Source organism: Rhinopithecus bieti, unplaced genomic scaffold (assembly GCF_001698545.2).
Source record: "Rhinopithecus bieti isolate Rb0 unplaced genomic scaffold, ASM169854v2 scaffold_74225, whole genome shotgun sequence".
Lineage (NCBI taxonomy): Eukaryota > Metazoa > Chordata > Mammalia > Primates > Cercopithecidae > Rhinopithecus > Rhinopithecus bieti.
Window position 1 is genome coordinate 1 of NW_016827667.1, and position 9,845 is coordinate 9,845.

The window sequence follows — 9,845 nt, forward strand, 5'->3', positions numbered from 1 at the left end:
GATCTCTCTTTCTTTTCCCCACAGGTGAGCGGTGACTATCTGTAAGGCACAGTGCCTGCTGAGGGGCAGCGGGGCCACACACACGGAGGAGGCCCTGCTTGCCCTCAAAATCTTAGGACTGGGTAGGAGAAGAGTTCATGAACACATTCACCCTGCTACAGATCATCTCCCACAGGCCACCACTGCTGTGGGTGCCCTCCTCACTTCCCAAAGGCCTCCGGGCCCACTCGGGCTTCTGGGGCTGCCCTGTCTTCTCGGTCCACCCCATCAAGGCAGGGCCTACTGCCACCACCCAAGGCCTCACTACCCTGCCCGCCTGCTGCTGTAGTGGGTTCTGTGATTAGCACCCACTGGAGCTCAGATCCTGATCCCTGAGATGGAGAACTTAGGCCTCAAGCCTGGAACCCACAGCCCTGGGCCCCCATGCATTCCTCTCAGCCCCTGCTTTCCTCCTGGGGGTTTGTGAAGACACAGGTCTCTCAGCTTCCTGCCAAAGGCTGAGGGCAGAGGTGGAGAGGTTGCGGTGTCAAGGTCCCTGAAGGGGAAAAGGAGGCAGAGTAGGGCTTAGAGGGCTGGTGCGGGCAGAGAGCGCGGTGAGTAGTGGATGCAGTTGGTAACATTCACACAGTGTGGGTCGGAGCCTGGCAGGGACCACACCTTTGTAAACCTCCCCTGGGACTTCTGCCCCTCCCCAGTAGCCCACCCTGTCCTGGTTGCCCATAGACCCACAGCAAATGTGTGCAAAAGGGACTAATAACCTTCCACCTAGTCATAAACCAAAGTCCTTTGACCAACAATGTTAGCAAAGCAGGCTGGAATTTTTCAGAAGAGCATTCCTAAAAGGAGAGATTACCTAAGGTGAAGAAAGGGCCTGGGCTCTAGACTCAAATAGTCCGCAGTTGGGACTAACTACACACTTGGTGGGCGACCTCAAACAGATTTCTTAATGTCTCTGAACCCTGGCATGCTTTAATCTATAAAAGAGGGGAAGATCATAACTGTTACCTCCAGGAGCTGAGATAACTGATACTGTAAGAGAACCTGGCACACAAACACTTTCCTGCCCACCATGGAGATAAAGGAGGATCACTCTTTTCCTCCTCTCCATTTTCCAAATTGTATCCTAATGGTGGTTCTGTTACTGCTCTAATTGAGGAGATAAAACAATGACTAAGAAAGCCACCACAGGCCGGGTGTGGTGGCTCACACCTGTAATCCCAACACTTTGGGAGGTCGAGGTGGGTGCATCACCTGAGGTCAGGAGTTTGAGACTACCTGGGCTAACATGGTGAAACGTCGTCTCTACTAAAAATACAAAAGTTAGCCGGAAGTGGTGGTGGGCGCCTGTAATTCCAGCTCCTCAGATGGCTGAGGCAGGAGAATCGCCTGAACCCAGGACACAGTGAGCTGAGATTGTACAACTGCACTCCAGCCTGGGTGACACAGCCAGACTCTGTCTCAGAAAGAAAAGAAAGAAAGAAAGAGGGAGGAGGAGGTGGCGGAGGAGGAGGAGGTAGTAGAGGAGGAGGAGGGAAGGAGGGAAGGAAGGAAGTCACCACAGCCCCTGCCTCTGAGGAGCCGAATCCCCACTGGGAGCAAGAGACATTAAAAGCAAGGATCCAGGGAGACAGGAAAGCTGAGCAAGGGCACCGGGTCTGCCTGCAGGAGACTAAGGAAGGCCACCATGGCTAGAGCACGCCAAGCAAGAGGTTATGGCAGGCATCAGAGGCCACAGGGGTCAGTGGGGACCAGACTACAAGGGGCTTTCGGAGTGCAGAGCAAGCTGGCAGCCTGGGCTCCCTCTCCGCCTACCTAGATCCATCCCAAAAGTTCCGTTCTGTGTCTAATTTCCATTCTCAGGCTAGCTCCCTGGGCTGGGCAGCACATCTGACAATTCATGCCTGGGGCTTGGCGCCCAAGGCAAAGATTCCACCAGGTCCTCCACTAGGGTCACTATTTCTTCCTCCACCTGCTGAAAGGAGGTAATCATCCTATCTATCTTGTAGGAGTCATTGGGTTACTAATGCACGTGAAGCACCACAGGCCTGGCCTGGCATTCAGTAGGAGCTCTACAAATGTTCAGAGCCAGTCCCTGGTGAAAACAGTCTTGCCAGCATTGGGGACTTCTGCCTGGATTCTGTGGCATCTCATTACCACACCAGTCTGGTAACGGCTTGTTCCGCAGCCTCCCCATCACACACACACACACACATCCTGCTTTCAACTGTCCTTTGCCCAGATAAGGATTAGCCCATCCTTCTTCATTCCCTCTAGCCTTCTGCACCTGGCCCTCCCAGTGCACCTGGTCAATCCCAGCCCCTCCCTGACCTGTACAAATACACCTGAGAACAGACAGTGCCCCAGACTTCCTGCCCCTGCTCTGAACTCTCAGGTAGGGACCTGGCTCTGCTTGCTGTTGGCTGGGGACAGGAGGGTGTCTGTGGGGTATGTGGTGTGTCCATGTGGTCAGGGTCTCTCTGGGTGTGTTTATGTGCATTGAATTGGTATCTGTGCTTCGGTGTCTCTGCGTGGGAGTGTCTGTCTGTGCATTTGCCCTGTCCCCACTCCCGGTCTGGGCCCCTGCACTTCCACTTTCTTCTTCAGTTATGATTGATTTACAACCTTTGCCATGCCAGGCAGCAGGGCTTGGCTGAGAGTGGAAGAAACTGCATGAGGTCCCTTCCAGAGCTGCCAACTCCTGTCCCTCAAACACCTGGGCCTGAATTGGGGAGATACATTCTGAGGATTGTCTTTTCTCTTTCATCTTACCCAGATCCTGACTGGCCCTTAAGTTTTCTTTTTTTTTTTTTTTTTTTTTTTTTTTTTTTTTGAGACGAGTCTGGCTGTGTGGCCCAGGCTGGAGTGCAGTGGGCCGGATCTCAGCTCACTGCAAAGGCTCCGCCTCCTGGGTTCACACCATTCTCCTGCTCAGCTCCCAAGTAGCTGGGGACTACAGGCCGCTGCACCACACCCGGTAATTTTTTGTATTTTTGAGTAGAGATGGGGTTCACGTGTTGGCCAGGATGGTCTCATCCTCCTGACCCTCGTGATCCGCCCGTCTCGGCCTCCCAAAGTGCTGGATTAACAGGCGTGAGCCACGCTCCCAGCCCCTAAGGTTTTCTTTACCTCTCCTCCCCGCAAAGCCCAGCCCCATGGTCTCTTCCAGTCTAATCACTCACTAAGGGAAAGGATGAGGGAGCAGGAAGGACCATGGGTATAGAACACAGGCTGACCTCGGCTAAACATTTCAGTACAAGTAGAAGTCAATGAAAACGGGAAAATGGGTAGCTCAAGAGGTGCAGGAGGCTGGGTGCAGTGGCTCATGCCTGTAATCCAGCACTTTGGGAGGCTAAGGTGAGAGAATCACTTGAGCCTAGGCAACATAGTGAGACCTTGTCTCTACAAAACAATTTTTGTTTTTGAGACAGAGTCTTGCTCTGTCACCCAGGCTGGAGTGCAGTGCTGTGATCTCGGCTCACTGCAGCCTCTGCCTCCCGGGTTCAAGCGATTCTCCTGCCTCAGCCTCCTGAGTAGCTGGGACTACAGGTACCCGCCACCACGCCCAGCTAATTTTTGTATTTTTAGTAGAGATGGAGTTTCACCATATTGGACAGACTGGTCTCGAACTCCTGACCTCAAATGATCCACCCACCTAGGCCTCCCAAAGTGCTAGGATTACAGGCGTGAGCCGCCATGCCCAGCCAACAAATTTTTTTAAATTAGCTGGGTGTGGTGGCACATACCTATAGTCCCAGCTGCTTGGGAGGCTAAGGTGGGAGGATTGCTTGAACCCTGGAGGTCGAGGCTGCAGTGAGTTGTGATCACGCCACTGCACTCCAGCCTCAATGACAAAGCAAGACTCTGTCCCCAAAAAAAAAATTTTAAAGAAGCACTAAGGTTCCCTAGAAAAAAAAGAGGTTTAGGGGGCCGTGTGTTGCAAGAGGCTAGGGTTGTTGTACTGGGGGCGCTGTTTATTTTTGTATGCTCAGCAACCTTGTAAGTACCAGAAAGCCCTGATGTCAGGTATTTGCTCCTGGCATCACATACTACACTCCCATTTAATGGCTGAAAAAAAAAATGAATGTACTGTATGTTCACTGGGTCCATTCTGGGGTTGGCCATTGTGACTTGCCAGCCCCAAGCAAGACATCGCCAGCCTTGGCACCAGGGTGCCTCAGCAGCTCCATCTCATGACAGCACGGCTTATCGGTGAATGACAAATTGGCTCAGACTCCAAGCTCCCACCCCGTTCCAATCCTGGTGTGAGGAGACAGGTATAAGCAGCTAGGACCCCATGGAAGGCTTTACATTCACTTGTGCCCCAGGGCAAAAATCCATTCACTTGTGCCCTCAGGGGCCACCAACCCCATTCCTGTCCTAGCAATCCCTCCTCCCCTTCCCTGCTCTGGGCACACTGATCGCTCCAAGCTTCCTGCTCCCACACCATGCCAGGTGTTTACACAAGACAAGAGTCTGTAGGGACAGGGGTACCATGACATGGCACAGGGCAGGCACACAACATGAATAATTAGCAAATGAATGGATATTGAAATCTTCCCAAGTGGAATCGGATTAACACATAATTGTGAGTCTAGGTGGGGCAAGTGTAAGAGCATGGGGTGTAGGGGCTGGTACATGGTGCTGTTGTGTCTCCATCTACCCACCATGTAGGTGAACCTGCTGTGTCCATTTAACCCCCATGCCTGGAACCTACAGTGCCAGCTCTATATTGGTGCCAAGCTAAGCCGGAGGGAGCAGTTTTTTCCCTTTCATCCTTTGAAGGGTGTGTGTGTGTGTGTGTGTGTGTGTGTGTGTGTGCATCCCTGGGAGGAAGGACCGACTACAATTTAGATGACAGGAAACTAAAAGTTACCTTTTGAACACAGGTATTCCTTGTGTCATTCCCTGCTCTTACTCCAAAAAGATGCACCCAGGTAAGCACTGTGGCTGGGAGGCTGGGAATTGGAAGAAGGGGGACAGCAGTAAAGGCAGGGACTACCAGTCAGCCATAACTAGTGCATGCCAAAAATGTATGTGTGTGTGTTTGTATGAAGGCGGTAGTAGGGATCCACAATGAAGACAAGCCCTTATATTCTGTAGAACATGTTCCAGTTTAAGAAGCATGCTTACTCATGTTTCTTAACAGGGCAGGAGCTTCTCCCACTGCACACTCGAGGCCCAAGGGAGCTAGGGGTTATGCTCAGGGCAAGGCCATGGAGGTGCGGCTGGGTCGGAATCCAGAATCCAGCTCTTGGGAGCTGTGCCATTGGCTTCCCTCGAAATGAACAAAAGACTGTCCTAGCCTTTAAGAAGTAGCAGGTGATCCCCACCAATGGGGCACTTCAGAACACGCAGGACCACTCAGGTGGGTGCTGCAGAAGGAGCCCACCGGACCCACAGCTGGGCAGCCTGGATGGCCCGCATGTGGATTTCCTGCAGAAGGGCAACACACAGCTGCACCAGGGAGATTTCCAAGTGCAGGAGGCATGAGCAAAGGCCAAGAGCTGAGAACAGAAGTTCATAAACAGGAGACAAAAAACAGCTCTGGGAGACTGAGCAGAGATTGGCCCGAGATACGTGGGGCGTGACAGGGGCAGAGGACAGATGGGGAGGTTGGCAGGGCAGCTGGCATGGAGGTAGAAGCAAGAATCAGGTGAATGACAGAGTTGGCCACTATGGAGCAGCTCCAGGCTGACAAAGTTGGGACCCATACCTCCTGCCAGGCGCGTTCCACCCAGGAGGACTCCGCCAGCCCTTGAGCACACAGGGACACACCGCTGAATCTTACATTGACTTCCAATATGTATCTTTGCTAAGAGAATGAATGAATGATTGTCAGACAAGTGACGGGCAAGTGACCACATCTGAGAGGCCCTCTTGGGGTAGGGGTGTGGGCACAAGATCCTTAGCGCCAGGGAGAAGATAGGTTTTTTTTTTTACTGCAGAACCAAATGACCAAAGCTGCTTCTTTTTTTCCCTTTCTTTCCCACAGGTCCGAAGGTACAAAAGTTTCCCCAACGTTCTCCCCTTTTTCCTCCCCACTGTAATGTCCTCCAGACCCCCAACCTCCTTCCTAGACCCTCAGGGAGCAGCCACCACTTCTCCCAAATGAAAAGAAGGGAGCAGGCTCAGGCATCAGCCCTGTGGGGGAGGGGGCAGCGCTGCACTCCTCCACCCTCTGCTGGCTGCAGCCTTCTTGGCGTTCTCTCCTCTGTTTTCCCATCTGTCTCTCTCCTTTCCTCACGTCCCCTCCCTGCCCTAGCAGCCCATCCTCTCTCCTGCTGCTTCCCCGCCTGTTCTATGCTTTTCTGCTTTCCTGGCTACCCCTACAGCCTCACTGGATGGCTGGCTTGCTCCCAAACCCCAACCACACTACAGGGCCCCTAGGACCTACTCCTGCCAGAGAAAGGAGACTGCCTCTCCTCCACCTCTTCTCTCCCACTGGCTACCACCAGCAGACTCAGTTCTTCGGCCTGGGACTGTGTGCCAACCCCCAAACAAAAGAGCCATAAGCGGAGAGGCAGGTGGGGTTGGAAGTGGCTGTTTCCAGGCACCACTGAGCCTGGATGGGGCAGGGGCTGCTTTACCATGGTCACAGGAAAGCGCCCAGCCCTGGAGCCTGCCTCTTCCCCACTGGTACCAAACCCTAATCAAGCCCTAGGAGGCAGAAGGCGACTGGGGAGGTATCCAGCCTGGACAGTGGGAGCATAGCCTCACTCTGCTCCACAGGGCCCCAGACCCCCAGTCCCTTACCACAGAAGCAAGGTGGTGTCTCTTGCCTGCCCCCTGGGCTTGTGGCAAGAGAAAACAAAACAAAACAAAACAAAAACTCCTCTGGCCTTGGGGCTTCAGGAGTGATTCCAGCCAAGATGGAAGATTAAACCACACTTTTTCCAGGCCTCTTCTGGCTGAGGCAGAAAAGCTTTTACTTTACTTTCTATGCTTCCTGATTTCTTGGGTGTGGCATCCGCTCAGGAACAGGTATGAGCTCACACATACTCATGTACACAGAACCATGCACTCCATGCACATATCTGTGTACATAGCAAGCCTGAATATGAACCTACCCACACACGTACACAAACATAGCTATTTTATATAAATCTGGCACACACCCTGTACACACACACACACAACCCATAAAAATAATACATACATCCTCACCTTGCCACCTCCTACCCTCCGTGTCCTCTCATCCTCCAACCGTCCTCCTTCTCCTCCTCAGCTCTTTCATCTTCCCTGACCCAGCCTCCTGTCTCCCCCTGCCCCTGGCCTTCAAAGAGCTCTCCCGTAGCCTCCTCCAGCCTCACCCTTGCTCCTAAGTGCAATGAGCCTGCAGTTCCTAGCATGGCAAAACCTCTAATCACTCTGCCAGGGTTCCTGGGTGAGAGAAAGGAGATGAAATAATTCTGCTTCTTAGTTGCAAATAAAGTAAATCGAGGTCCAGGGAGTGGCAGTCATATCTCGGCTCAAAGAATAGAAACCAATAAATCTAGGTTGCTCCCTTTTATCTGCTCAGTGTTCTGGCCTCACCAAGACAAAAGGCATGGGACATGCTACCCATGTCCCCAGCCCTCCACCGCAACTCCTTGGGTGCCTAGGAGTCCTGAGTCCCCCAGGGAAGTGGAGTGAGGTAGAGTTTATCTCAGGTAAGCTTAGCCCTGACCTCAGACTCTGACACTGTTCATTTGACTTTCCACAGGGGCACTGCCACTGTGGGGGGCATGGCCATCCTCCAGGTCACTGCGGGCCACCCCCCGGCCATGGCCCAGGGCCCTGCGGGCCACCCCCCGGCCATGGCCCAGGGCCCTGCGGGCCTCCCCCCGGCCATGGCCCAGGGCCCTGCGGGCCTCCCCCTGGCCATGGCCCAGGGCACCCACACCCTGGTCCACATCACTGAGGAAGCAGAAGAAAACAGGACACAAGATGGCAAGCCTGAGAGAACTGCCCAGCTGACCTGGAATGAGGCCTGAACCACAATCTTCTTTTCCTAATAAACAGCCTCCTAGAGGTCATGTTCTATTATTCAAAGAGCCTGTCTTCCTTCATATCCAACCTGGCTGTCAGACGACCCAGGATGGGGCAACCATCCTGGCTTTCTCAGAAGCTCAACGCCATGTTGCTCACTATAAATGGCTGTGTAAGGTCACCTCTCCTTTCCTTTTCACTCCTGTCCCCTCCCATCGAGGGACCTCAAGTGTGGCCTCATTACCCCTCTGCCATCCTGTACATCCAGATCTGGTGGGCCTTCCAAGGTTGCAACTTGCATGCCTCACTCTACAGACCAGAGGCCTCCCTTCAATCCAGATGGGTTTCTCACCATTCCCTGAAAATACACTGAACTTTCCAGCCTCCTTACCTTTGTTTGCACAGGTAAGGAAGAATGCCCCCACCCCAGGTCAGGAATGCCTTCACTCTCTCCTACCTCCACATTTCAAAGCCTAGCCTTTCTTCCAAGCCAGCTGAAGTCCACCATCTCCAACAAGCCTTCTCTAAGGCCTATTAGGAAGAAAGAGGTCCTTCCTCTTTGCATACTGTCCCCTTCTCTGCAGCAAGCTGCAGAAAAGAGATGGTATCAGTCACTTCATGGGCTTGATCATATCTTGCCTATTGGCACCAATTTATGGCCTGGCCCTTTATCTCTCCAACCAAGTATAAGCTATTCAGGGCAGACCCAACACTTCTACACCTCTAGATTCTTCCACCCCATTCCTTATGACCTGTGTCTTACACAGATTGGCATTGGTACACATTTTAGGGATACCTATAGTCCAAGTGTTCCTGACTCCGCTCAGCTCCATGTCTTCAACCAAGGCCTCTCCCTGCACAAGTAACCAGACCCTAAACAGCCTGCTTGCCATAAAACCCTTTCTGCCTAGTCAAATCCCACATCCAGGATCCTCTCCACTCCCCGCCCCCCCCAGGCTTCTCACACTGCCAATGTCTATTCTAGTTCTAGACCCCTTAGCCAGGCCTGTCCACAGTCCATCATACCCAAATGTGCTCTACTCACAGCTACTCCCTGGTGGGGGAGGTGGCACTGGAGTCAGTGGCTATTGGGCACCTCCCAGTGCCCTGGAGTTGGTGGCTATTGGCACCTGCCAGGCTGAAGTGGGGGGACAGGGGTGACTATAAAAAAGGATCCGGGATCACTCAATATACCCTTATAACAAACCTGCACATGTACCCCCTGAATCAAAAATTAACCTTAGCTTACTGTGATTTGTTTGCTTTATAAACCTTTTAAATCTTAAAAAAGAAAGAGAAGGAGCTGGGGATGATCTGAGCGCCTCTCTTCTTCCCCCCACTCCCGCCCCACCAGACTCCGCACTTGAATAACGGAGTCAGGGCTCCACATCTGAGGGGTGCACACCCAGGTCCAAGTCGAGGTCCAGAAGAATGGAAAGAAAGACCCAAGCGGATGCCTCGCCCCACTGGGGAGGGGAGTAGAGCGCTGAGCGAGCCGGGAACCTCGCAGGCCTGAAGCCGCCCGCCTCTCGACCCGGGGCGTCCAGCGTGAAGTGCGGGCGTAGAGCTCGCCCTCTATCCGGCTGGAAGGGTCTGCGATTCGATTTGTGAGGATCTCTGCATGAGTCGCGCTCCCTGGTTCCTTACAGGAAGGCCGAGGCCGCTAGGAAGCGTTGGACGGCCGGACTCCTAACAGCGGCTCTCAGGCCTGGCGGGAGCAGAGGGGCGCTCACACCCGCAGCCCCGCGATCTTAGACACAGCGCGCTCCGCTCCCGCCGCGGCGCCGCGCCCATTGGCTGGGCTCCTCCTCGCCCCGCCCAGCGACCGGCCCGCTCGGAGCCGACGCATGCGCACGAGCCCGCTGCCGCAGCCGCCG

The 9,845-nt window shown here is 53.6% G+C and overlaps 1 long non-coding RNA gene across 1 annotated transcript; it reads left to right on the forward strand.

The window, feature by feature from the left end:
* The first annotated feature begins 2,322 nt into the window (after positions 1–2,322).
* On the forward strand, positions 2,323–8,027 carry LOC108523408 (uncharacterized). The gene is made up of 4 exons (XR_001883805.1): positions 2,323–2,392; positions 4,887–4,934; positions 5,993–6,000; positions 7,703–8,027. It is a non-coding gene; the product is annotated as an uncharacterized LOC108523408 (long non-coding RNA).
* The last annotated feature ends 1,818 nt before the right edge of the window (positions 8,028–9,845 follow it).